The following is a 26,765-nucleotide window of genomic DNA, read 5'->3' on the forward strand; positions in this document are numbered from 1 at the left end:
GAGGTGCCACCTCATCAGATCCAGTTGCTTAGCCTCTTCTTTTCACTTGTGTTTAAAATGGAAGAATCAAAACGTAAGCTGAATTCTTTATTCTTTATACCCTTGCTGTGTTTAATAATAAGACCTCAAAGGTCTGACTTTTAATGGTAGCCCAACTCAAGCATTAACAGGACTGAACTGAGTTGACAACTCCCAAAATCCGTCACAGCCCTGCTTTTGAGCTTTATCCATAATAACAGATTGCAGCTGTGGCCCGAGCTCTTCTTTTTCTGTGTGACTTTTGGCAAGTCTCTTTATCTTTCTGGCCTCAGAGTCTTCATCTGTAAAATGAGGGGAGTTGAACTAGATTTTTTTTTCTTTTTTTCTTAACTAAAGTCTATAATTTGCATTAGGGCTCACTCTCCTGTTGTACATTGTATAGGCTTTGACAAATGCGTAATGTCACATATCCATCATTGCAGTATCATACAGAATAGTTTCACTGGTCTAAAAATCCCCTGTGCTCCACTTATTCATGCCTCCCTCCGTCTCCTTGAACTCCTGGCCACCACTGATCTTTTTTCTGTCTCTATGGTTTTGCCTTTTCCAGAATGTCATATGATTGGAATCACACAATACGTAACCTTTTCAGACTGGCTTCTTTCACTGTGTAATATGCCTTTAAGTTTCCTCCTTCTTTTTTCATGGCTTGATAGCTCATTTCTTTTTATCACTGACTAATATTCCATTGTGTGAATGTACCACAATTTGTTTATCTGTTTGCCTTTTGAAGGACATCTTGATTGCTTCCAATTTTTGGCAATTATGAATAAAGCTGTAAACATTTGTGTGCAGGTTTTTGTGGACATAAGTTTTCAATTAATTTGATAAACAACTAGAACCATGATTGCTAGATTGTCTGGTAATCTCATGTTTAGCTTTGTAATGAATTCTCAACTGTTTTCCAAAGTGGCTGTACCATTTCGCATTCCCACCAGCAATGAATGAGAGTTCCTATTGCTCCACATCCTCATCAGCACTTGGTGGTGTCATTTTGGATTTTAGCCATTTTAGTAGGTAAATAATGGTATCTCATTTTAATTTGCAATTCCCTAATGTCATATAATGTTGAGCATTTTTTCTTATGCCTGTTTGCCACCTGTATATCTTCTTTGGTGAGGTATCTATTCAGATATTTTGTCCATTTTAAAGTTGGGTGGTTCATTTTCTTATTGTTGGGTTTTAAGAGTTCTTTGTATATTTTGGACAAAAGTTCCTTATCAGTTATGTATTTTGCAGATATTTTCTCCCAGTCTATGGCTTGTCTTTTCCTTCTTTTCACAGTGTCTTTTGCAAAGCAGAAGTTTTTAATTTTAATGAAGGCAAACTTGTCAGTTTTTCTTTCATGGATTATTCTCTTGGTGCTGTATCTAAAAAGTCATTGCCAAACCCAGGGTCATGTAGGTTTTCTTCTATGTTCTCTTCTAGAAGTTTTATAATTTTATGTTTTAAAATATAGATTTATAATCCACTTTGAGTTAGTTTCTTGTGAAAGGTATAAGGTCTGTGCCTAGATTCAATTTACATTTTTATTAAAGTTTCTGCTGGGTCTGAAACTATTAATTATTGTGATCAATATTATTAAAAGGTGAGAAACTTAAAAACAAACAAAAAAACACAGTATACTGACTCTTTACAGCTATGTAAGTTTTGTTCTTCAAAGCTTCCTTGGGAGAGAGGCTTGAAGTCAGCCCAAAGATGGGGCCAAGGAAAACTTTATCTGGAACACATCACAAGAGCAGACTCACAGTTCCCTGTCAGTGCTGCTCTTTGGTTATCTATTGTTAACATGTGCAGTTGGCTGAGTGCTATACATGCAAATGGTTACTCATGGAGACTTCCTACAATTAGGAATATTTTTCTTCAATTGAAACACGCTGTTATTTATCCACATTGATGTTTCTTTGTTACTCTTCTGCTTAGCTGTACAGGTTTGTAAAAATCTACCTGTGATTTCTCCCCAATAATTTCACCATTTTATACTGTGAAATACTGAAGCCATCTGAACCTTAAATATCTCCTTAGATGATGACTGACTTCAATTTAAGTTTTTAAAGGAAGGTTTCCGAATTATCTTCCATTTAGTAACATAAGCAATTTTGTATCCAAATGCTTACTTGGTTTTTCTTATTTTGGTTTGTTGGAAAATAGCTTGTCAACCAAGTATTATGACTGTACCCTGGTGTATATGTGTATGTGTGTGTTGCCCAGATGAATCATAAAGGCTTTTAAATTGTGAATCTTTAGATTTTAGTTTTAAGGTATCCTTTACAAAATTGATTTGAATTCTTTCCTTCAGATTGATCGGAACTATGTTCTTTTCAGCCTTTGAATGCCTACTTTCTGAAACATTGTCATACTTACTATTCTCAGAATACAGTCTTTCTCTTTTTTTCTTGTTATTTTGCTTCTATCTTTCAGGAATAAATGAATAAACCACTTAAATCAGGTTTACTCTTTAATAGTTTCTCTAGTTCTTCTGTCTTTTGATGTCTCCATATTTACGTTAATGTGCTTTGAATGTCTAAATCGCCAATATTTCTGGCATATTGACTTTTTAGGAAAAACAATAGAATTATTTAATCTATATTCATTTTGCCCTTACTGAAAGATTTGTGAGCCAACTCTCGCATATACACACTTAGGATATAAATTTTATAAACCAGTCTTATTGCTGGCTTCATTCTAACTTCTCTACCCTTGTTTTTCTTATCCACATATTTTATGTGCATATATACAGAGAGGTAAGATATTAAAATTTTGTATCATTTAAAAAATGTTAAATATTTCAAACAAACAAAAAATAATATAACAAACACCCTTTTACCTATCCCCTGAACAAATGTTGTTTTGCCTTATTTGCTTTATTTGTTTATTTTATTTAATTAATTAATTTTTTTTGAGGAAGATTAGCCCTGAGCTAACATCTGCCGCCAATCCTTCTCTTTTTGCTGAGGAAGATTGGCCCTGAGCTAACATCTGCCGCCAATCCTTCTCGTTTTGCTGAGGAAGATTGGCCCTGAGCTAACATCTGTGCCGATCTTCTTCTACTTTATATGTGGGATGCCTGCGACTGCATGGCTTGAGAAGCAGTGGGTAGATCCATGCCTGGGATCTCAACTGGCAAACCCTGGGCCACTGAAGCGAAGCACAGGAACTTAACTGCTGCACCACTGGGCTGGCCCCATTTTATTTTTTTTAATAGAATAAATAACTACATATGTATGAACGTGCCCTTGGCACCATAATATATTGTCTTTGTGGTTTTAAAAAGTTTTATATAAAACACATCTTATGATATCTGTCATTCTATAACTTCCTTTTTTCACTCAACAGTATATTTTCAAAGCTCATCTGTGTTGCTAAATGCAGATCTAGTTTTCTAATTTCAGCTGCTGTATGGTGTTTCATTGTGTGAATATGACACAATTTATCCGTTCCCCTGTTAATGTATATTTAGGTTATTTTTTCATTTTTTTCTACGCAAGCAAGGCTACAGTGAACATCACTATACATATGTCCAAATTATCATGTGCCATTTTCTGTAGGGTTCATTCATAAATACTGAGAAGTGGAATTGCTGAGTTATAAAGTATATATACAGCATCACAGTTTTCAAATTGTCTTCCAAAATTTTATACCAGTTTATACTCCCAGCAGCAGTTCATGAAAATTTCCATCTCCCCACATCCTTGCCAAATATTGACTGGTTTTTTAAGTTCTTGTCAATCTAATGGGTGTGAAATAATATTTAATTGTTGTTTTAACTTGTATTTTCCTGATAACATTACATTTGCTAAAGTTGAGTATCTTATTGGTTTTTAGCTACTCGTATTTTCTTATCTGTTAACCACTGTTCATATCTGTTATTCCTGTATTAATTGAGCTGTCTTTTTCTTAATTATTTATAGGAGTTGTTTCTGTAACTTGAATACTAATCTTCTATCTGTTCTATATGTTGCTTTCTTTTTAAACTTTGTCAATAGTGTCTTTTGTTGTATAGCAAGTTTTAATTTTAATATAGTTTTTATCACTTTTCCTTTTCCTGTTTGTAAGTTGTCTTGTGTATTATGAAATCTTTCTTACTCAAAGTCTGAAACATATTCTATATTTTCTTCTAAAACAGTTAAAGATTTGTTGTTTACATGTAGGTGTTCAGTCCAGCTGGAGTTTATTTTTGTGTTTGGCATGGAGTAGAGTTATATGTTTAGTTTTTACAATATGGGTATCATGTTATCCTGGCACAAATTGTGAGTAGTTAATCCTTTCCCCATGAAAATGCCGTCTTTTTCATATACCAAATGGCCATGTATATCAGGGTCAATTTCTCAACTCTTTTCTGTTCCATCAATCTTTTTGTCTCACCTTGTGCCAGTACCACTATTTTAATTACTAAAGCTCGATAATAAAATTTTTTTCTATAATAAATTTTAATAACTAGAAGAGCAGTCCGTTCTCCTTGTTCTTTATCACAAAAATTTTGCAAATTTGTATTTGGCATTATCCCTACGGTTTTTATGGTTTCTGACTATTGTGTGAGTATGTTTTAAAATTACATTTTCTAGATAGATTATCCAGATTGTCTAGGCTTTTCTATGTAGATAATCATATTGCCTACAAGTAACAATTTTGTTTCTTCGTTTTAAATTCTTATCCATCTTATTTTCTTTTTCTGTTTTATTGCTATGGCAGGATTTCCAGTTTAGTGTTGAATGTTACCACTGATGGTGGGCATCCTTGTTTTCAAATGGTGCTTTTAGTCTCTGAGGTGGACTTTTGTTCTTGAAAAGAAGTGCTTTTAGTTTGTGTTAATTAATATTCAATTTATTAAAGTTGTAATTTTTAAAATATAATTATTCCTAAGCCTTTGAGTTTAACTTAAAATTTTTACTGGATCAGTTTTTAGATCTAGTAGTTTTTGCATGAAAATAAGGATTTTGACTTTTTCTTTGATTAATGTTCAGTTAACTAGTATGTCTAGGAGATTAAATCTTCCTTAAACATGTAATAGCACATTTAAATTCCTTATGCATTTCAAACTATGTTTTTTTATTTAGTCTATCATATTTTCTCATATACTTTAAACAGCTATCAAGGCAGACTTCAGTTCTAATAAGCAACATCTTCCTAAGTAATTAGGCAACTTTTGTAAATCTAATACATTAGACATATATTTAATAAATCTGATTTTTAAAATCATTTAAAACATTTTTAAAAACCCAGCTGCCATTCACCACTATGGCCTGAGTGTTCTCTTTGTTTCTGGCACCTGGACATCTCCCTTTCTTGCATTTGATCTTGGTTCTCTCTCTCTCTCTCTCTCTCTCTATATATATATTTTTTTTTTTTAAAGATTGGCACCTGAGCTAACAATTGTTGCCAATCTTTTTTTTTTCCTCCCCAAATCCCCCCAGTACATAGTTGTATATTTTTAGTTGTGGGTCTTTCTATTTGTAGCATGTGGGATGGCACCTCAGCGTGGCCTGATGAGCAGTGCCATGTCCGCACCCAGGATCTGAACCAGTAAAACCCTGGGCCACCAAAGCGGAGCGTGCAAACTTAACCACTTCGCCACGGGGCCAGCCCTGGCTATATATTTTTAAATGTTATATATTGTCCAATATTTCTGTATTTAGGTTGGAGGGGAACTTGGATATTTTTATATTAATTCAACATTTTGATCAGAACTTTTCACATTTTGTTTTACCTTCTTTTATTATATGTAATTTTATGTCACTTAAAAATCTTTCTAGAACAAGAGTGTTGTAAATAAATACCTGTTGAAATAATTTAAAATATATATTCTTTAAATTTTTGAAATCTTCACTTAATGGTTGTCTAGGTAAGATCATCAAGGTATTCACAAAGATATTCACTGTAATGACAAATGTTCAATTGTGAGCCAGGGTTTAGAACTCAAGAATTATGGTAAAAGCTTCAGTGAAAATTCAACATGTTTGTAAGTTTGCCTCTCTTTTAGTAAATTTTAGAAATGGACGAAAACTTCAAGATTACTTCAGTCAACCGTTTTATTTTATATAGAGAGAGAGTTATGGAGAGGTTAAGCTACTAATTAGGGTAAGGTCACAGAACTAGTTAGAACCTAATATTATCACCACCGCAGTGAGTCTAAATGTAATGCTTCACCAGTCAGTAGTAGTGCTTGGGAGGAGTCTCTGACACCAAGTCTTATAAAGACTACGGTATTTGATGTTCTTCACTTTTCTCCTTTTGTTTGAACCTAATTGCATTTTCTCATATTCCTCTGTTCGAAAAGGGACAGATGATGGTTGTGAGACCCTCTGTTGTGATATGTTCTTTTTTTAGACTTTATTCATTTAGAACACATAAGAGACAAATTCTATTTCTTGTTCCAAAATAATTTTATGCCAATTATTTGAATTTTGTTGGTCAATTTTACTGTCTCTTCTATGAACTCTTCTTATCTTGTGAGTTATTTTAATGAAAAAATGTTATAGTATCTATTGAATAAGTTCTCTATATCATAATTCTGTCAGGTACTTTTTCCTCTTTTTTTTCTTTTTGTTGAGGAAGATTGGCCCTGAGCTAACATCTGTGCCCGTCTTCCTCTACTTTATATGTGGGACGCCTACCACAGCATGGCTTGCCAAGTAGTGCCATGTCCGAACCCACAAACCCTGGGCCACCGAAGCAGAATGTGCAAACTTAACTGCTGTGCCACCGGGCCGGCCCAGCTGTCAGGTACTTTTGAAGGTGTGCTACTAATTTTTTGGGGCCATTTAGTCAGATGTACCAGAGAGGTTATTTACTAAATCAAGTGAGTTTAAATACTTGAACATTACAGTCTTTAACCCTTTTTTATAGGACAATCTCTTTTCTTCCTTTACTCGCCTACACTGGGAATATGAATTTCTGTATGTGCAACAAGGCTGCTTTAGACAGTTTGCTCTTTGTTATTTCTGTTATCAGTTGTTATTTCATGTTATCAATTACATACCTCATAACATTTTGATAGCTATCTCTTGTGTAGAGCTGCTTTGCAAATTCTGTTCTGTGGAATACTAATCTCAAGAGGATCCTCAGAAAAGGTGTCTGTTGCAAATAAGTTTGGGAAATGCATTCTCTATCCCTGTTTCGGAAATTCACAATGATAGTAGAATATTAAATATATTGACAAAACTTGCAGGTGAAGAAGTTGGTTAATTTTGTTTTACTCATTTCCCCAAATTTATTTGCCTGGAAATCTATTTAATTTAGGGAGTAACTCCACTTACTATTCTATGAGTCTAGTATTCCATTTACCACATTTGGTGAATGCTTTAGTGAGGTGTAGACCTATAATCCTTAAATATTAGAATGGTAAGTATATTTCTTTCTTTTTATTTCTTTAAGTCAAGTTATCTTTATAATTTGTTTTCTTCCTTTATAGCATGGATCATCCCCTCTCTCCAAACCATTCCCTTTCCCAGACCAAATGTTTTTATTTATTTAGCTCATCTGTAATGAGCCCCTAGGGAGCACATACTAGAAAATAGGAAGACGAATAAAATACAGTTCTGTCTCTTGAAGACCTAACACGCTGATTTGAGAGAGCAGCAGAGCCATCTCTAACAGATACCCTCTCACATCTGTACGTAGTTGTAGAGATCCACGATCAGCACTCTGCATTTACTCATTTAATAGCATGAGAAAAATGTTCTCAGTGTATACTTTTATAAAGACTTTATTCATTAAATCTAAGATGCCAAAGATTATAAGGTACAGCGTTACTTTATGCACCACAGTAAAAGAAAAAAATGTCGCCAAATATAATTTAAAGATGAATCCTTTTTACAGAGAAGTAAAATGTATGCATTACGTACACTAATAATTGTTTGTTAACTATTAGATGTATTTTGTTTTATGTGTTTCTACTGCATTAGTTGAATTAAGTGCAGCAAATACTTACTGAATGACTATCATATAATAAGTCCAGCGGATAATAGAATAATGAATAAGATGTCCCTGCTCTTAAGGAACTATAGAGGAAAGTAGATGTGTGCAGACATTGCTAAAATGAAACTATGTTTGTTAAAGCAACTAAATTACATCAAACAAACTATTATTAATATGTTAAAGATAATGCTAAATTAATGACAGTTGATGGCATTGTAAAAGTTATAAATTACCAACTTCAAAAGCCATCTATTGTTAATTTTTTATTCTTTCATTGTTAGAGGCAGTTGGGGAGTTAGTAGGGAGGAGGGAGAAATGGAAGGAAATATTTATTTGGGGGTATATATGTATATGTTTATTTATTTATTTTGTGCGTGTGAGGAAGTTTCACCCTGTGCCAGTCTTCCTCTACTTTGTATGTGGGATGCCTCCACAGCATGGCTAATGAGTGGAGTACATCCCCACTCGGGATCTGAACCTGTGAACCCGGGCTGCTGAAGCAGAGCACGTGAAACTTTAAGCATTCTGCTGTGGGGCTGGCCCCTGTATGTTTTTTTAAAGGAGAGAATAGAGTTTATTTTAAAGATATTTGATGTTTTTCTCAGTTGTTATCTCCACAGTAGGTATATTTGGAGGAAAAACAATTCTGGTAGTTTAATGTTTGTTTTCTTTGGAAATTTTACAAATTGAATTGTACTCAGCCAAACATGTTTCTCTGTGTGTGGATTTATGCAAGAGAAAAGTGTTAACTTTAGGCTGGCATGTGTCTGCTATCAGCAGTTATGTTAGGCCACTCACTGTGAGTGTGTGCACTCAGGGAATGCAAACTTATTTTAATTTTGGCTTAGATAAATAGCATTAAGAAAATAAATCTGTTAATTTTTTTTTGATCTGAGGCAAAATATAGGGAAAAATTGGATTATCTATGATTTATGGAAGGCAGTACAGAAATAGAAATGGCACCACATTTAGAGTCTGGAGACCTGATTTGAATTCTGTGTTTTTACCATTTATTAGACTTGTAACCTTAGGCAAGTCAGTTAATCTTTTTGCCTCAGTTTCCTCATGTGTTCAAAAATGACTTTAGTAATAGTAATGCCACTTTTTAAGGTTGTTAAGACAAAATTTGATGTGTAAAGCCTTTGTAAATTATAATACTTTTCAAGTACTAGTTGATAATTTTTACATTTTGCCTGTTAGTACAGATACAAAGAATATACTGTGTAAGACTGCATATATTTTGCAGAATTGAGTCTTACAGTTTTGATTTATCTGTATTTATAAGGGTTTTAGTTAAAAAAATAGAAGGTAAATTTGTTTTAGGTATTTCCTAGAATCTCACTTTCTCCCTAAGTATTTTAGAGATACTATTATTAACAATGTGGTAAGCAAATTGATATCTATGTTATTCTATTAATCTATATATGCAGAGTTTCTATTTTTTCTAGGTCTAATTGTCATAAAGTTTTAATAGGAAGATAACCAAGAGAAACTTTGTCTAAAATAGAGTATCATAGATTGGAGACATTCTCAAGACATGGTGGGAATTGTGACTTTAAGACTTTTGCCTAAGTGTAAGCAAAGCTCCAATAATTTCTTAATTTAAAACAGCTCCAGGCAATTTGACAGTGTGTATCAGAAGCATTAAAACTGTCTTTAACCTAATGATACCATTTCTAGACTATATTCTAATGAAAAAATTGGTAACTTACATAAATATTTATCTCCTGCCATTGAAAAAACTGTACTTTAGGGGCCAGCCCGGTGGCGCAGTGGTTAAGTGTGCACATTCTGCTTCGGCGGCCCGGGGTTCACCAGTTCGGATCCCGGGTGCGGATGTGGCACCGCTTGGCAAGCCATGCTGTGGTAGGCGTCCCGCGTATAAAGTAGAAGAAGATGGGCACGGATGTTGGCTCAGGGCCAATCTTCCTCAGCAAAAAGAGGAGGATTGGCAACAGATGTTAGCTCAGAGCTAATCTTCCTCAAAAAACCCCCCAAAAAACAAAAAAACACTGTACTTTAAAAGAATATTTAATGATACAAGAAAATGTTTATCATGTACTATTAAGTAGAAAGGCAATTTACACAATAGATACCAAAATATTAATAATATTTTAACAATCTCAAACTAGTAGAATTTACAGTGATTTTTATTTTCTTCTTCAATTTCCAAATTTTGTAGAATGAGCATGTATTTCTCTTGTAATCAGAGAAAAAAAACTATATATATTGTTTTTGCTTTTGTTTTTTGTCTGACCTCTTTCCAAATACTCTCAGTCTAGTCTCTCAGCTAGCACAGTAAAATATTATGGATTTATATATAATGTAAGTATAAGAAGTTGTAGGCAGTATTCATGTACATAAGAATAATATTATTAATGATGGAACTTATTGTAAATGCCTTTGGCTGTACTTTGCTTTTTCCTTGCTACAACCCCTCTTTGTCTTTTCATAAACTGTAATTTGCAGCTGACAGGCAATTTTTAAGTGAAGGATGAAAGTTGGTCATATTAAAGGACGCTGGCGCTGTCTTAACTGGGGCTCATCTGGGCTGGACTAGCAAACTTAGTCAACCACCATGATGAAAGCAGCATTGGAGGGTCAACCTCACTTTTTGTAGGACACCAAATCTGTACTAGTTTAGTGCAAGATCAAAGCCCCAAATTGGTTAGGCATTGCGTTTATTTCCCCCAAGACTGTGACTTCTTCCTCTTTCCTCCTCCATCTCTTAGCAAAAAGTCTGGCACATGTTAGGCACTAAGCAAATATTACTGAAATTTAAATGGAATGAAAACTGAAAATTATGCAGGTTCCTAACATTAGCTTTATTGAAAAGACAGCTCAATATTAAATAAAGCAAATTATGCAGACACACTCACAGGTATCCTCTATTTGGATGCAAGAGAAGTTCTCAGGAGAAATAAAGATCTCTTATGTTTAGCCATCATAGAGTCTCCTCTATGCCTCTTGTATTTTGGCTGCTAGGGGTACATTGGAAGGCCCTCAGCACTTTCAGCATTTGGCACAGTCAGCTAGAAGTAAAGGATGCACATTGAAACTAATGAGGAACTGGAACATTTAAAGAGGAGGGTGATATAAATTTTCATTGGTGCATTTTAAGCAAAATGTATTTTGATCGTCTTAATTAAGCTTCCACCTCAGCTAGGCAGGAAAATCAGGTTTTGTCCTTTTGCCCTCTGTGCTATTCAACAACATAAGCTATTTCTCATGTTAAGACCTTAACAGCTGTGCCAACAAGTCTAGTTTGAAAAAAAAATAAGGGCTTAATGGTATCTCTTTACAGATCAGCCTGTCAACAACTTTGTCCATCAATAGATTACTTCAGCCTTTTAGAACAGTTGTTCACTTTAGACATATGGGTCAAAGTCAGCGTGGTTAAGATACTGCAGCTTGCTGATAAGAATAAGAATTGGAATTATGAATATGGAGCTCAGGATGCAAAGAAGAGCAATGTTATGACAAACCTAGGTGTTTGTGTTGCTTTTTGACAGAATAACTCAGACACTACTGTTAGTGACTAGAGCGCTCTTTTGTCTGACTTGCATAGACATCTTCCTTTTACCTTTTTTTTTTTTTGAGGAAGATTAGCCCTGAGCTAACTGCTGCCAATCCTCCTAATTTTTGCTGAGGAAGATTGGCCCTAAGCTAACATCCGTGCCCATCTTCTTCTACTTTATATGTGGGACACCTACCACAGCATGGCTTGCCAAGTGGTGCCATGTCCACACCCGGGATCTGAACAGGTGGACCCTGGGCTGCCGAAGCAGAATGTGCACACTTAACCGCTGCGCCACCGGGCCGGCCCCCATCCTTTTACCTTTTATTGGGATAACTTGTCAGCAGGACTTAGAGTTCTGCATGGCTTTTAATTTGTTTCAGTTTAGCAAGCATTTTTAAAGTATTGAATTAGGTGCTAAGATTACAAAGATGAATGAGACTTGATCCCTGTCCTCAAGGCTTTCAGTTTAGTGTGGAAGACATGAAAGGATTATTTCACTGTAATATATTAAACATATAGGTATGCACAAAAGATAGTTAGCCCAGCCTCAGGGAACCAGGAAAGGAAAAGCTTAATGGAAAGATTAACTGATAAACTGTCTTGCATAAAGGGTAAGAATATTCTAGGAAGAGAGAACAATAGGAACACTAGTAATGTGTGTCCACTCAGTAGAGGCAGGAGAAAAGAACTAGGCAGATAGAGAACAGGTCATGGAGGGCCCTATATGCCCTGCTTGATCTTTATTCTGAAGACAGTAAGGAGTCACTGAAGAGTTTTAAGCATTGAAATGACATGGCTGGATTGTAATTTTAGGTAGATCACTCTAGAGGCAGAGTAGAGGACAGTTTTAATGGGACAAGATTAGTATCAGGGAAGTCACTTTAGAAGACCATTGTAATAGTCCAGGCAAAAACTGATGAGGGCGTAGGCTGGGGCACCTAGTCAGTGGTGGTAAGGATGGGACAGTATAGGTGATTCAAGAAGTGTTTTAGGTCTTGAAATCCTCAGGACTTGAGAGTTGGGGAGTAGGGAGATGATAGTATTAAGTGAGATTAAAAATGCAGGAAGAAAAGTAGCTTTTAGAGGGAAGATGACATTAAGTTTTGGATATAAATTTGACTGCCTTTAGAACATTTAAGTGGATATGAACTCTCAAATTCAGAGATGGTAGTCAGTACTTGATAAAAAAAAGTTACCATCTTGAGCGGAAATAAATGAATAAATAAGTCAGGGCAACACCCAAAGTAATATTGTCGCTTGAGAAGGGCTGGGCGTAGAGAAGATATCAGGTATAAAAATTGGGTTTGTATAGCAGCAGTGTAAAGTTACTATAAGTAGGTTAAATGTTGTGGGGAATGGAGTGTTCCACTTTGTGAAAAGTCGTCTCAGATACCGTTTATGGATTACCTATTTGGAGACTTTAGGATATAGTATGACATCTTAAAACAATACTGGATGTAAATCAGGTTTCAATAGTTTAAGAGAGATTTTTGGATTTTGTGGTTTTTCAGTACCATTATGGACATCAGTGATTATCCTGACAAAATTTTGGATGTGATATCCAAAATATAGAGATTTTTGGATAGCAATAATAACCTTTACTTAGTGCTTACTGTGAGCCAAGCTCTCTTCTAAGAAGTTTATGTTGATTCGTTACATATAATCTCTGAAATAGGTAGACAATCTTATTATTCCCATTTCATAGATGGGGGGAAAAAAACCAAGGAAAGTTTAAGAAATTTGCCTCAGATCACACATGATTCATCCTCAAGGAATCTTGCTGCAGAACCCGCCCCTTAACCACTATGCTCTTCTGCCTTATCAAATAATATAGGTTGCAGGTACATTTGCTCATTAGGGAGAATGGAAACATGAAAATGCATTATATGAATAAAAGTCTCAGGGTAACATTAATAGAAATGTAAGGGTGTAAGAACTTCAAGAATAGTTTAGTGTCAAGAATATATATTTTTTAATATGAAGAGGAATTCCATTGCTTATTAGGGAGAATGGAAACCTGACAAGTCAGAAGAATTAGGAAAATAGAAATACAGGAAGTTGAGTTATTAGAGAGAGGAAAGGGAAGAATTTATGTCAGAGATTAATATTTGTAAAGGGTAAGTTTTAAGGAACCTGAAACTCCCAGAAAAGAATGATAAAAAGTTTATTATCACTGCTACTTCTACTACTGTGTATTTACATAATGCTTTATATTTTTCAAAGCTAAGAGAAAGGAAGTGACTTAACTAAGATTACACGTTATATAAGTGTCAGAAACAGGAAAGAACCCAGGTCTTCTGACTCAGTCAGGAGCCCTTTCCATTAGGTCATATTCCTTAGTGGAACCACACAGATTCAGTCCTGCCCTCAAGTTCATAGAAATGGAGGGGGAAATGCCTGAGAAAAGAATTAGTCCGTCATTACTAAATCCGGGAGGGATGTAATGGGATGTAAATCAAAGGGATGTAATGGTAAGGAGATTGTCATGCTTCTAGAAGCTGATGGATCCTTCCTGCTGATTGATGTGTATGACAGGAAAGTTGCCAAAAGAAAAGTGCTTAGGTATATGAATAATTGTTTTTCTTTCTGTTCTCAAGAAACTGTTGGTGGTTATCCTCAGAGAGGGGAAAGCAATAGATGTGGTTAAGAATCATCAGTCTAGGAGCAGAAAAATTTTTACTTTGTATTTTGTGCTTTTCTAAGCTGTTTAAGTTTTGTACCTGTGGATATATTACTTTTTTAAAAAACCTGTTAATAGTGGTTTCTGTATAATGGGATTATGAATCACTTTAAAAATGTTTTAAGTTAAATATTATATAGTATACAAACTGTACTAACAAATTCCATCTCAAAGGTTACTGAGTAGGTTGACATTGACATTCAGAGTGGATTTTCTACAGATCCACACAGACACAAAATTTTTATAACATCGAACAGTAGTGGCACTCTAAAACCATTAATCTCTTGTTTCTATGGGAAAGTGGATGTTAAATTATAGATAGGGATCTAGGAAACTTCACTTTCTGCAGTCTTAGAAAATCCCTATACTCACACATGTATATCCTTGTATACGTTTGCTCCTGGGATAGGAAACAGTCTTCCTGAGTGAACGAGGTGGGGGCAGGGAGTGGCAAGAATGAGAATCAGATCAGAATTCTCACATCGATTGCTCTAGACAGACTGTGCCGTGAAAGGGACCTTGAGGACTTTCACCCACTAAAGCAGGGAGAAGCTAGCAGTGTGCTTGTGTACCTAGTTTATTTGTAACTCACATGTTTGAATTAGGGAACTCCTCGCAGTGACCAATTGGTGCTTATTTTCACTCTAAATCCGTTTTAGTCCTCTAACGATCTGTTTGAATGATGTGCTTGCTATACAATGAAGTTGTGGTTTTATAAGATCCTAGAGCAACTATGGTGCGTAATTTGTACAGTTTATATTACCTTTGGAAAGATTGAAAATGCATGTCTGAACTAGAAATACACTGCTTTGCTGAAGATTATAAAAGTGCTAAAGGAATTTTTTCAAAATGGTATTGTTGAGAAGGGGTTAATTTTTCTTAAAAAGGGCCAGGGTAATCTGGATATAATGAAAATACTAAATTAGTGTGTCTGTGGTCTGTGAGTGAACGGAGGAATACTGAGTATTGGACTGGGACTGTAAATCATCATTCTTGGCAGGAGCAGAGTTTGCTCTTCCTCCTGTTGTGTCTGGAGTGTTACCAGGGCCTGTGGTGAACTTTGCAATCTACGTCTCAAAGAATCTTGAAGCGTTTACGTGGACTCTGGGGTACGAGTTCTCTGTTCTCACTGGTTCGTTGTTTCCTTTGTTTTGTGCTTTTTTATGCATGAGACGTTTTATATTTAGAGGAATTATAAAAAATGGTTAAATGTGAAGGGAAGAAAAGAATTTTTATGATTTTTAGTTACCTGTTTTTGTAGTTCTTACTTTTAAAAACAAATGAACACCTATTTAAAATTATGTATGGAGTACGTTTGAGAACCAAAAATAACCCTTCCACTCCGAAGTTTCTAAGCATTCAGGATAGCTTCGTACACATTCCATTTAGTGTATTTCAATGATTTGAAGACATATTTTTTCACATTTAAAACATTTCTACAATAGGGATTTGTCTTGTTATCGTTAGTGACCTGGATTGAAGTCAGATTATTTTAGAGAGGATTTACATTTGCCTCTACCAGTCATTTGCTCTAAACCTGAGGCAATTTTAAGTTAAATTCTCTGTTTGAGGGTTGATCCCCCGTACACACACACACTGGTAGGTTAGTATGAATTCAGACTACAAAGCTGTGTAAGAACTGTCTCTTGGATAAAATTCCCTCTACCCGGTGCCCAGTGCTTAAAAGGTAGAGACTTTCAGGTTTCCTTGCTGTCTCTCTGTGTAGTGGGTTTATTTTCTATTTATGCTGCACTGCTTTTGCAGGCCTTCTGTTGTTCCAGCTTTGCATGAGAGGTCTCCTATTTTTTTTTTCTCTTGTGGTATATAAAAGAATAATGCACTTTATAATAGATGGTACCTTAGATTTGATAAAAGACCCATCAGACACTTGCTTAGACCCTTGCCATCTTTCTTCAGAACGTGTTTATTCCCATTTTAGACACACTTCTAATAAACTCAATATCATTGTTACACATTTCTTTGTTTGTTCCTCATCAGTGATCTTCAAACTTCAATTTGCATAAGAATAAATTGGGGAGTGAAAACTATATATTTCTGGGCCTTATCCCCAGAGATTCTGTTTCCGTGGACCTGAGTGATGCCTAGGAATCTATATATACTGATGACTTCCAAATCCTTATCTTTAGTCTAAACCATTCTTCGATGCCAAACTCATCTATATAACTGCCATGTCTCTGTTAAAGGCGGAATACCCTCTGATCCAAGCTACCTGGGCTCAAGCCCCAGCTCAGCCACTTAATAGCTGTGTGACCTTGGGCAAAGTTCCTTGACTTCTCAGTTGCCTCATGTAAAATGAAATTAATATAAATACTTCATAGGGTTACCTTGACGATTTGCTGGATCAATACACGTAGAGTTCTTTGACCAGTGCCTGGCACATAATAAGCTCATTGTAAGTGTTAGCTGTTTTTATGTTGTTACTGTCCCACAAGCACCTCAAACACGTGTAAAATGAACCTTTTATACTACCTCCACACCCCTCAAAATCTGTTTTCTGCCTTGACTACAGCTTTATTTCCTTTCTTCCTATCATTAATGTTCCTCATCAAGGTCATAAGTTTTATGAATTCGACATCCTAATTATCTCTAATTTTTCCTCTCCTTTCTATTCCCGCTTCTGTTGCTTTGGTTCAGGTCTTTCTCACCTCTCACAGAGAGTTCTGGAATAGCCTCCTATCTGGACTTCTAGCCTCTGGTTGTTTTTCTCCATTCTAATCTCACTGAGTCTTTATCAAAGGCGATGTGATCCTGCGAGTCCTCTGCTGGATGGCGCTTAGTGCCTACGGGAAAAAATCCAAACACCTGTGCCTGGCGTACGCGGCTCCTCAGATCTGGTTTCTGCCTTCTCTTCTATGACACTAAGGCACATTTGCAGTCTTCCAGCTTTAAACATTACTTGTAGTAGCTCGCCCAAAACACTGGATCCTCTCTTGCTTTCATAACTTTGCGTAAGTCAACAATATAGCATGGTGGTTAAAGTGTGAGGTTTAGAGCCAGACTGCCTGAGTCCAAATCCTGACTTTGCCGTTTAACTAGTTGTGTGACTGTGGGCAAACCAGGTTGTTTTTGTGCCACAGTTTCCTCATCTTTAAAGTAGGAATAATGTACCTCATAGAATTGTTATGTGGATTTTAGTAAATTAATTCGCATAATTTGTTCAATAAATTTGAGGTATTTTTATTATTTCCATGCTATTTCTTTTGCCTGTACACTTGATCTTCTCCTCCACCCATGCTCTACATTCTTTTGCCTATCAAATCATACTCATTTGTACTTTATACCCCAGTTTCAGAACTAGCTCCTCCAGGAAGCCATCTCTGAAATCCCTAGACTCAGTTAGATATTCCTCCTCTGGGTTCCCATAGCACCCTTTGTCATATAATTAAGCTATGAATGCTTTAAGGACTGCCAGGGACTGTATTTTTAATCTCTGAATGGCTTATGAATGCAACTTGATTGTTTTGTTTCTTATTTCTATAGATTGGGAAACCAGTTAGAAAGGGGAAGGATGTTCTGCTAGAGACATGTAAACCGACAGCTCATAAGCAGTCTGGAAGGAAAGAGATAGCAAGAGATGAAAAGACAGAGAACAAAATCTGTAACAGTCTAGAACTTTCCAGTGAAGGGACAAACAATCCAACAGTCATCACTGTGGTTCTCTAAGTATCGTTGTACATAATTAAAATACTATGATGATATCCTTAAGTCATACCAAAAGTGAAATTGTGTTGAGAATACTCTGACTAAAAGGAAGGAAAGTAGATTAAACATTTTAGAAATATTTCTTTTAAGATTAGTTGAAATAAATCCTGGCAATTAAATAGGTAAGCTTTAGTTATTTATCATCTAACAGCTCATTCTCCCTTGGGCTGCCTGACTAATCAGTATATCCCGTAATTAATTCTGAGTATTGACTGTGCCCAACCTGTTGGGGGAAAAAAATGTGAAGGCCAAGGATGTGGATTTGTAACAACTAATCCGAGTACTGATAACTTTAATGTTTATTATTTGTTGACTCAATTTCTAAATTCTTTCTACATTTAATAACTTTGCCATCAACCATTCTTAAGAGAAATGGTTAGAACCAGAGTTAAGTTCAACAGATAAATTTAATAAATGTTATAAGAATGTTGAAACCCTTTCAAAATCACTTATTTAAAAGAAAGTTAGAGGGGCTGGCCCCGTGGCCGAGTGGTTAAGTTCACATGCTCCGCTGCAAATGGCCCAGTGTTTCGTTGGTTCGAATCCTGGGTGTGGACATGGCACTGCTCATCAAACCACGCTGACGCAGCATCCCACATGCCACAACTAGAAGGACCCACAACAAAAAATATACAACTATGTACTGGGGGGGCTTTGGGGAGAAAAAGGAAAAAAATAAAATCTTTAAAAAGAAAAAAAAATAAAGTTAGAACTTTCCGAAGATATGGTACAAGTCATATTTTAAAATCCTAAGAATTATGATTTACTTACTGAAATAAAATGATATTAAATTAAAACACTGTATGCAAAAGCACATACCAACGTACAATATGTGATATTTTTAAAACTTAGGACAGTATTTATAGAACTGTTGGGTTTAACCATGACAAACATTAGCATAAAGAGGGAGGGAAAAGTTGTTGACCTAACAAACTGGTTTCAGGGGATTCATTTTACAAATATTTTTGGGGGTTAGGCGCTGAGGATACAGTGCCCCTTTGCAGAGCATAGCAGTTTGGACTCTAGGAACTTAGAGAAGAAATAGACATAATTGCCCTCTCTGAGTTTATATTGATAGAGGAAGCATAAGACCCTTAAAAAATGAAAAGATGTAAGTGCCCCAACAGATATCTATAAAAATAACTGATACTCTGTGTCTTCAGCTGTTTTGTACCTCTGCAGAAATCTAATTAAGAGAAAACTATTTTAGTAAATTTTTGTCTGTTGTTATAAAACTAATTTGTTTATTGTAGAGGATGTAAAAGAAGGTAGAAGAAAATGAAAATCTCCTGTTGTCCATCTATTAGCATTTTAATACATTTACTTCATCTTTTATCTATGTTTATCTTTGTCCTTTTTTTAAAAAAATTTTTGGTGAGGAAGATTGGCCCTGAGCTAACATCAGTTGCCAATCTTCCTTTTTTTGCTTGAGGAGGATTGTCGCTGAGCTAACACCAGTGCCAGTCTTCCTCTATTTTATGTGGGATGCTGCCACAGTGTGGCTTGACCAGCGATACTAGTCTGCACCCAGGATCCAAACCTGCAAACCCTGGGCCACCAAAGCAGAGCACATGAACTTAACCACTACACCACCAAGCTGGCCCCTCCTTTCGAGGATTTTTATTTCTTCATTTGCCTCCTCAATGCTAGCAGTCTTTAGCATTCTGAGCCCAACCCTTTTCTCTACTGAATCTGTAACTCTTAACCTTTTAAAATTTTCCTCAGCATGTCTGAGGGGCACCACGATGGACAGATAACAGTAGTTCTCTAATGGACAAAGGCATTGAATCTCAGCCCCGCCTTTCCATGCACCCACACCCTGAAAATTGCTAATCTTTACACTCTCCTTGGGTGATCTGATTGATAACCAAATCTATATCTCTAGATCCAGCCTGGACTGCTCACCTAAGTGCCAGACCTGTATTTCAGTCCATTTGCTGGATAGCTCTGTGCCTGTAAGCACCTTGAATTTGACATATCTAAAACAATTTGCTGTTTTCCATTAGACTTGTATCTACTTTTATGTTATTCCTTATTTCCATTAATGCCATCACCATCTCTCTAGTTGCCCAAGTGAAAGTTTGGGGAAGATTTTCGATTCTTTCCTCTCCCCCATTTCACATATCAAGTTGGTTCCTAAGTCCTTTTGATGTATCTTCTAAGTATCTTTCATGTTCATCTCGTCTACTCCGGTCTTAATTCAGGCCTATATTTGTCATTGCCGTAATTACTTCAGTAACCTCTTAATTTGTCCCCCACCTGTAATTTCTTCCCCCTCCAGTCTATCTACCTTAGAGCCATCTGAATAAACTTGTCAGAATGCAAACCTGATCATGTTACTCCCCTTTATATTCTTCATTAACTCCCCATTGCCTAATCCTATAAAATACAAACTCCTTAGTGTGATATACAAAGTCCTTTGTAGTTTGGACCTCACATGCCTTTTTAGCCATCTCTTACTGCCAACATTTATTCATCGTGCTGCAGCCAAATTCACTAGTGTCTATCACGTCTGTCAATGATTATACATTCTATCTTCACTAATTATGTATTTCCAAATTTTGTGTTCCTGTGAAGCCTCTTATTGTTTGCTTGTTTGGGTTTCTGTCTTTCATATCTTTCTTCAATGTCTGGTAAGCTTTGGTTAAGCAACTTACATTTAAGAGTAGGGCACTAAAAAACTGATTGGAAACTCTGAATCCATCCAGTCTATTTATTTTATCGTCTTGTGTATCTTTGTTAACTTGGGCTAGTCATGTTACCTTGATAAGGATCTTCCCATCTCCAGTTGGATATACAAACCACCAATATTCTGGGAACTGAATCTTCCTGCTTTCAGTTTGTTGTCCCACCCTCACCTGTGCTGAGTGTCCCCCAATGCAGAGATACTCTAGAATTCCCTCTTGATAGAAAAAAACAAAATAAACTTCTAGTCCTCTTCCCAGAAAGGGGGTAGAGCAGTCTTCTGGCTGTGTGGAGAGGCAAAGGGGATTTGGACGTGTAATTTACTTCTAAATTAAACTGTCATCCTCTTCTCTAGTTTTTGGCCATATCTTAACTACTACTTACAGAGGTGCCGCTAATTCCTCAGCCATTTGGAGGTTTTACAGGGTTTACTTAAAAGTCACTTTTCTTACTTGGGTTAGGAGCCTGCCTTTTTGCATTAGCTAAGTCTGTTACTACTTGTACGTCTGCTTTCCATTTTCCAAAGTTTTATTGTTGTCACCTCTTCTGATCTCTTCATCATTGAAAGTTTATAGTTTAAAAAGTGTTTTATATGATTTTAGTGGGTTTCTAAGAGGGAGCAAAAGTCAGTGTGTATGTTCAGTCTGCCGTATTTACCTAAACTCCTCTTTCAAAACTATTTGTAATTCCAAATTATTTCTGGCTTTACTTATCTCTCCATCAATCTGAGAGAGTTAGATAATCTCTCTTTCGTGCTCCCATGATACTCTGTGTATGCTTTTGTTATGGAACTGATCCCATTGAATCATATCTTATTTTTAACTTGTCTTCCCTACCATACATTGTTGTGCAATGAATCTCTAGAACTTTTTCGTCTGGCAGGAGAAACTTTATAACTCCCTATTTATCCCTCCCATCAACCACCATTCTACTTTCTGTTTGTATGAGTTTGACTACTCTAGATACCTCATATAAGTAGATCCCAGTATTTGTCTTTTTGTGACTGGCTTATTTCACTTAGCATTATGTCCTTAACGTTCATCCATCTTGTAGCGTGTGTCAGAATTTCCTTCCTTTTTTTAAGACCAAATAATATTCCATTGTATGCGTATATGTTGTGTTTATCTTTTCATCCATTGATGGACATTTGGTTTGCTTCTGCCTTTTGGCTATTGTGAATAATGCCATTTTGAACATGAGTGTACAAATATCTTTTCATGACCCTTCTTGCAATTCTTTTGGATATGTATACCCAGAAGTATCATCGTCTTTTATGACACTGACATTTTTTAAGAAAATGTTACCCCCCTCTATAAAAAATAGAATGTTTTTCATTTGGGGCTTTTGTGATGTTTCCTCATGTTGAGATTCAGGTTATGCATTCCTGGCCAGAATACTGCATAAGTGACGTGTCTTTCTCAGGGTCTCACATCTAGAACTACATGATGTCCACCTTACCTCTCATGGGAGGTGTTAGTTTTAACCATCCTATCAAAGTGTTATTCTGTTTCTCTACTATATAGTTACTTTTTTCCTTGCATTTTAAAAGCAATCTGTGACACTTTAAGACCATGTAAATATCCCACTCCTTATCAAAGTTTCTACCCCTGAATTTAGTGTTGATGCTTCTTACCTAAATCAGTCTACTATGATACGGCTGAAAAATGATGATTTTTCAAATCCAGCAAGGGCTCTTTTTAAAGTTGATTGCAAATTGTGTTAAAATAGATCAATTTGAATGTCAAATGATCAGTATATTAAATATAAGATTTGCTGCTACTTTTAATACATTATACTTGATAGTCACTGAAGCATAATGATTAAACTGCTTCTGAATTTCTGGAATTTAATAGTTATGGTATTCCTATACAGTCATTGCTTATTTTAAAAGTCAAATAGAGAGTGTGTTTTAGGATGTGAATTAGGTTCTGATACTTTTTCTCACCCTCAGTCTGCAGATTGTTTATCAGGTACTCTATTATCTTAATCCTGCTAGTGAACTTTGTATTTAGTTAATGACTAACCAGATAATGTTCACTTTCAGCTATTGAAAAAGAACAAACTTTACAGTATGGAGTAGCTTTGAGAACTTTAGCTGAATGGAAAGATATAAATGCTTTTTTCCTTTTTGAAGCATAATCTCATTCTGTGTATAACTAAAACTAGTTTGTCTAGAGCAGTTACCATCTCCAAAGTATGTCCAAAACTATTGCAGTTTGAAGCAATATGGCAGATTACTTAGATGTTCAGAGAAACCTCTTCTGGTAAGGAATACAAAAATGCTGTGTAAAAAAAAAAAAAAATTAAAAAAAAAATGCTGTGTAAAATGCCTAAAACATCTTTTTTAAAGCATGGCAGAGTTGGCAGGAAAGTAAGGAGGAAATATGAGGCTGTACATACTGCGAAAGCTCAGTTACACAGGGATAGATAAGCCCTAGAACCCCTTTTATCCCTGAGGGCACCTTTTAATCCTTTGTACCATCTAATCCCTCATGACCCAGAGCCTGGGCTTTAAGGGGGCATTCTTGCTTGCATGGGGCAGGAGACAAAGTCTGAGCCTGGGCATGGTGAGTGATAAGTTTGGACACTGCAACATAAAGCAGGGATCCTTAAAGGATGAAACCTTCAGTGAATGACCAGAAAATAACTTGCTTTTCAGAATGACATTGCCTTTTTCATCCTTGGCTTTGAATGGAGTGGACAAAAAGAATCTCTCCTGAGAAATCCTTATCACAATCCTATACTCATGTGAGTTTGGAGTTGGGCAATTCATGCTACCAAAAAAAATCTAAATATAAAAGTTTAGTTTAATGATGGCTTGGGTTTTGGGTTCCCTAAGGACCTAGCAGAAACAAATAGAAATCCTCTCTGAAGAAAAGTGCTTTAAATACTGGCTTTGAAGAATTCCCACAGTTAAACTTCTAAGGAATGTAAGCTTAAAATCAGAACTCACTAAACATGTGAATAAATCAGCCATTATTATTATTATTTTGCCTGAGGAAGATTGACCCTGAGCTAACATCTGTGCCAGTCTTCGTCTATTTTTTGTATGTGAGATGCTGCCACAGTATGGCTTGACTAGTGGTGTGTAGGTCTGTGCCCAGGATCCAAACCCACAAATCTAGACTGCTGAAGCAGGCCACGCAAACTTAACCACCACACCACAGGGACAGCCCCAAATCAGCCGTTATTAGTAAGAGTCAGCAGAAGCCACAAAGACTATGATTTCTAAAATTATCATGTAGAGTTTTTAAATGTGTGTTTAAAATGTTCAAATAAATAAAAAAAGGAGTACAAGGAAAAAGAGACTATTAAAATTGATCAGGGAGGGGCTGGCCTGGTGGTGCAGTGGTTAAGTTCGCATGTTCCACTTCAGCATCCCGGGGTTCACCAGTTCGGATCCTGGGTGCGGACATGACAGTGCTTGGCAAGCCATGCTGTGGCAGATGTCCCACATATAAAGTAGAGGAAGATGGGCACGGATGTTAGCTCAGGGCCAGTCTTCCTCAGCAAAAAGAGGAGGATTGGCAGCAGATGTTAGCTCAGGGCTAATCTTCCTCCAAAAAAATAATATATTGATCAGGGAGGTTTGAAAAAAGAAATTACAAAACTGAAAAATGTAAAGTTAAAATTAGTGGATGGGTCAAAAAGCTGTTTAGACACAACTGAAAAAAGAGTTAGTGAACTGAAAGATAAAGCTTAAGAAATTACCCATAGTGTAGCACAGCACATAAAATAAAGAGATAAAGAATATGACAGGCAGATTAAGAGATATGGAGCTTAGATATCCAACATATGTCCAGCTGAATTTCCATAAGAAGAGAATAGATAAGTAGAGAAACGATATTCATAAAGAAAATTGCTAGAATTTTATAGCATTGATGGGTCTCTAGATTTAGGAAGCATGACAAATCCCAAGTAGGGTTAATAAAAAAGAGACCCATATCTAACCATGGTGTAGTGAAACTACAACAGTACAAAGACAGATGATTTTGCATCAGAGAGTAAACGGCAGATGGCCTATAAAGAATGACAGACTGAAAGCTAACTTCTGGACAGCAACGTTGGAAGATAGAAGACAAATACTTTCACAGTGCTAAGAGAAAATAATTGTCAACACAGAACTATATATCCAGCAAAATTATCTTTCAAGAAAAAGAGTGAAAGAGAAACATCGTAAGGCAAACATAAACTAAGAAAATTCACTCCTAACAGACACTTACCCAAAGAGCCTCTAAAATACAGTGTACATATTTTAGGAAGAAGGAAAATAATCTCAGAAGGAAGGAATGGTAATTAGTGCAGGTTGAGTTTCCCAGGAAGCAGACTCTGAGACAAGAGATTAGTATACATGTTTATTAGAGAGTATTCTTGGGATCAATACCTAATGGAAAGGAGAGAAAGGAAGGCCTCAGTATTAGGCTGAGAGAGAAGTTAAGCTGCAGTGAAGACCCAACAAAAGTTTCATTGATCCCACGGGGAGTTCTGGAGATGGGGTGATCCTTTAGAGTTGTCTTGAATTGGGGCAAGAGGGGCAGGCCTTTTTTCCTCATTGTATGTGGGCTGCCCCTGGAGGAAGCCTTGACCTTGGATGAAGCAATGTTCTTTAGGCAAAGCAATCCCCAAAGAGGACTGACAGCCAAGGGCTGCTTTCTGGCAGCACTTCCAGAACTTATGGGAAAAGTCCACATTCCTGAAAGGGAATCTGGGCAGTGCACCATAATGTCTACTACACTGAGCAAAGAAAACTTGTAGGTGAACATAAACAAACATTGACTTTATAAATCAAAACAATATTGTGTGATTGGTGTGGTTTAAAATCAAAATAGAACTAGAAATCCCAGACAATCATAGCATTATGAGTCTGGAGGGGAGTGATTGGAATTAATGCATTCTAGAATCTGTGTTATATGATAGAATACTACACAGCAGTGAAAATGAATACCATACAGCTTCATGCACCAGCATAAAAACTAAGATACTTGGAATTAAAGAAGTACAATTCTATTTATATAAAGTTTAAAAATCATCAACACCAAATGATATGTTGTTAAGGACACATACAAATATAATAAAATTTAATAGACATTAGAGTGAGTAACACAAAATTCAAAGCAGGAATGGAGAAAGGGACACAGAGGACTTCCATAGTACATGGCAGCACTCTGTTTCTGAAGCTAGGTTTGGATCGACAGATATTTGTTTTATTATAATTCCTTAAACTATCTGTATATGTATTGTATTATATATATGGTAAGTGATTTTTTTAAAAAGAACAAACTCTGTTAAGGTATCAAGAAGGAAGAAATTGGCTGGTCTTGGTGACTAGATGCATACTAAATTTATCTTCTAAATTAGTATTTAGCTGTGCCGATCTGGATCCAGTCGAGTCCACTGAGACTTAATCAGAAATGAACTATCATTGATTACATGATCGAGTCATTTCTATTTGACTTATCCATTTTACCCTCAATCGGGATGGGATGAATTTCATCACTTTTTTACAGGCATTTCAGATGCAGTGAATGATGAAATTTGAAGTTTGAAAATGATCCTAAATTCTACAGCAAGGTTTTACTCGATAAATTCAATATGTAATATCAGTTATCATGGTATATATTCAATACATCATCTACATCAGTCAGTGTAGAGACTGTACTTATTTCCTCCAAAATCTGATTAATCCATAAAAACCAGAGAAGGCAGCTTTGAATTCACCATGAAGGTAGTGAGCTCTGTCTCTCTGGAAATATTAAGCAGAGCTTAAACGACTTGTTAAAGACAGTGTGAGAATAAGTTTATATTGAAAAGAAGAATAGATGAATAGATGGCCTCTAAGACCCTCTCAGACTTTAATAAGATACACGATTCTGTTTGGTTCAGTGTTTCTTACCTTCCATTCTCTCCAGGAGGCATTTTCGTGATGACTCTCTGTTTAGATAAATTTAAGTCAGAGTCCTTAAGAGAGAGTATTTTTCTCTGGCTGCATCACTTTTGGAGTGTAGGAAACTTGAGCTGTGTGACCTTAAGCAAATTACTTAGCATCTCTAGACTTTGGTTTCTACATCTACAAAATGAGAAGACTGGAGTTGATATAAATTTTAACTGGATATATGAAATTTCCCTATCAATTCTAGAACTCCCAGGTATTTTTATGACTTCTACAAACTTATACCATGTACTTCCCAAGTATTTTGAATA

General features: G+C 36.0%; 1 protein-coding gene across 49 annotated transcripts in view; it reads left to right on the forward strand.

Moving 5' to 3' along the window:
- The window catches only part of CEP57L1 (centrosomal protein 57 like 1), a 73,183-nt gene that overhangs the window by 9,094 nt on the left and 37,324 nt on the right, over window positions 1-26,765 (forward strand). For 9 of the 49 annotated variants that reach the window (XM_070225378.1, XM_070225385.1, XM_070225376.1 and 6 more), the window contains exon 2: window positions 23,224-23,312. The exons of the other annotated variants lie outside the window; for them this stretch is intronic. The gene's annotated coding sequence lies outside the window, so the exon portion shown is untranslated. The remainder of the gene's footprint in view (window positions 1-23,223; window positions 23,313-26,765) is intronic. 49 annotated transcript variants of the gene reach the window in all.

The sequence above is a fragment of the Equus caballus genome, chromosome 10, assembly GCF_041296265.1.
Source record: "Equus caballus isolate H_3958 breed thoroughbred chromosome 10, TB-T2T, whole genome shotgun sequence".
Classification (NCBI taxonomy): Eukaryota; Metazoa; Chordata; class Mammalia; order Perissodactyla; family Equidae; genus Equus; species Equus caballus.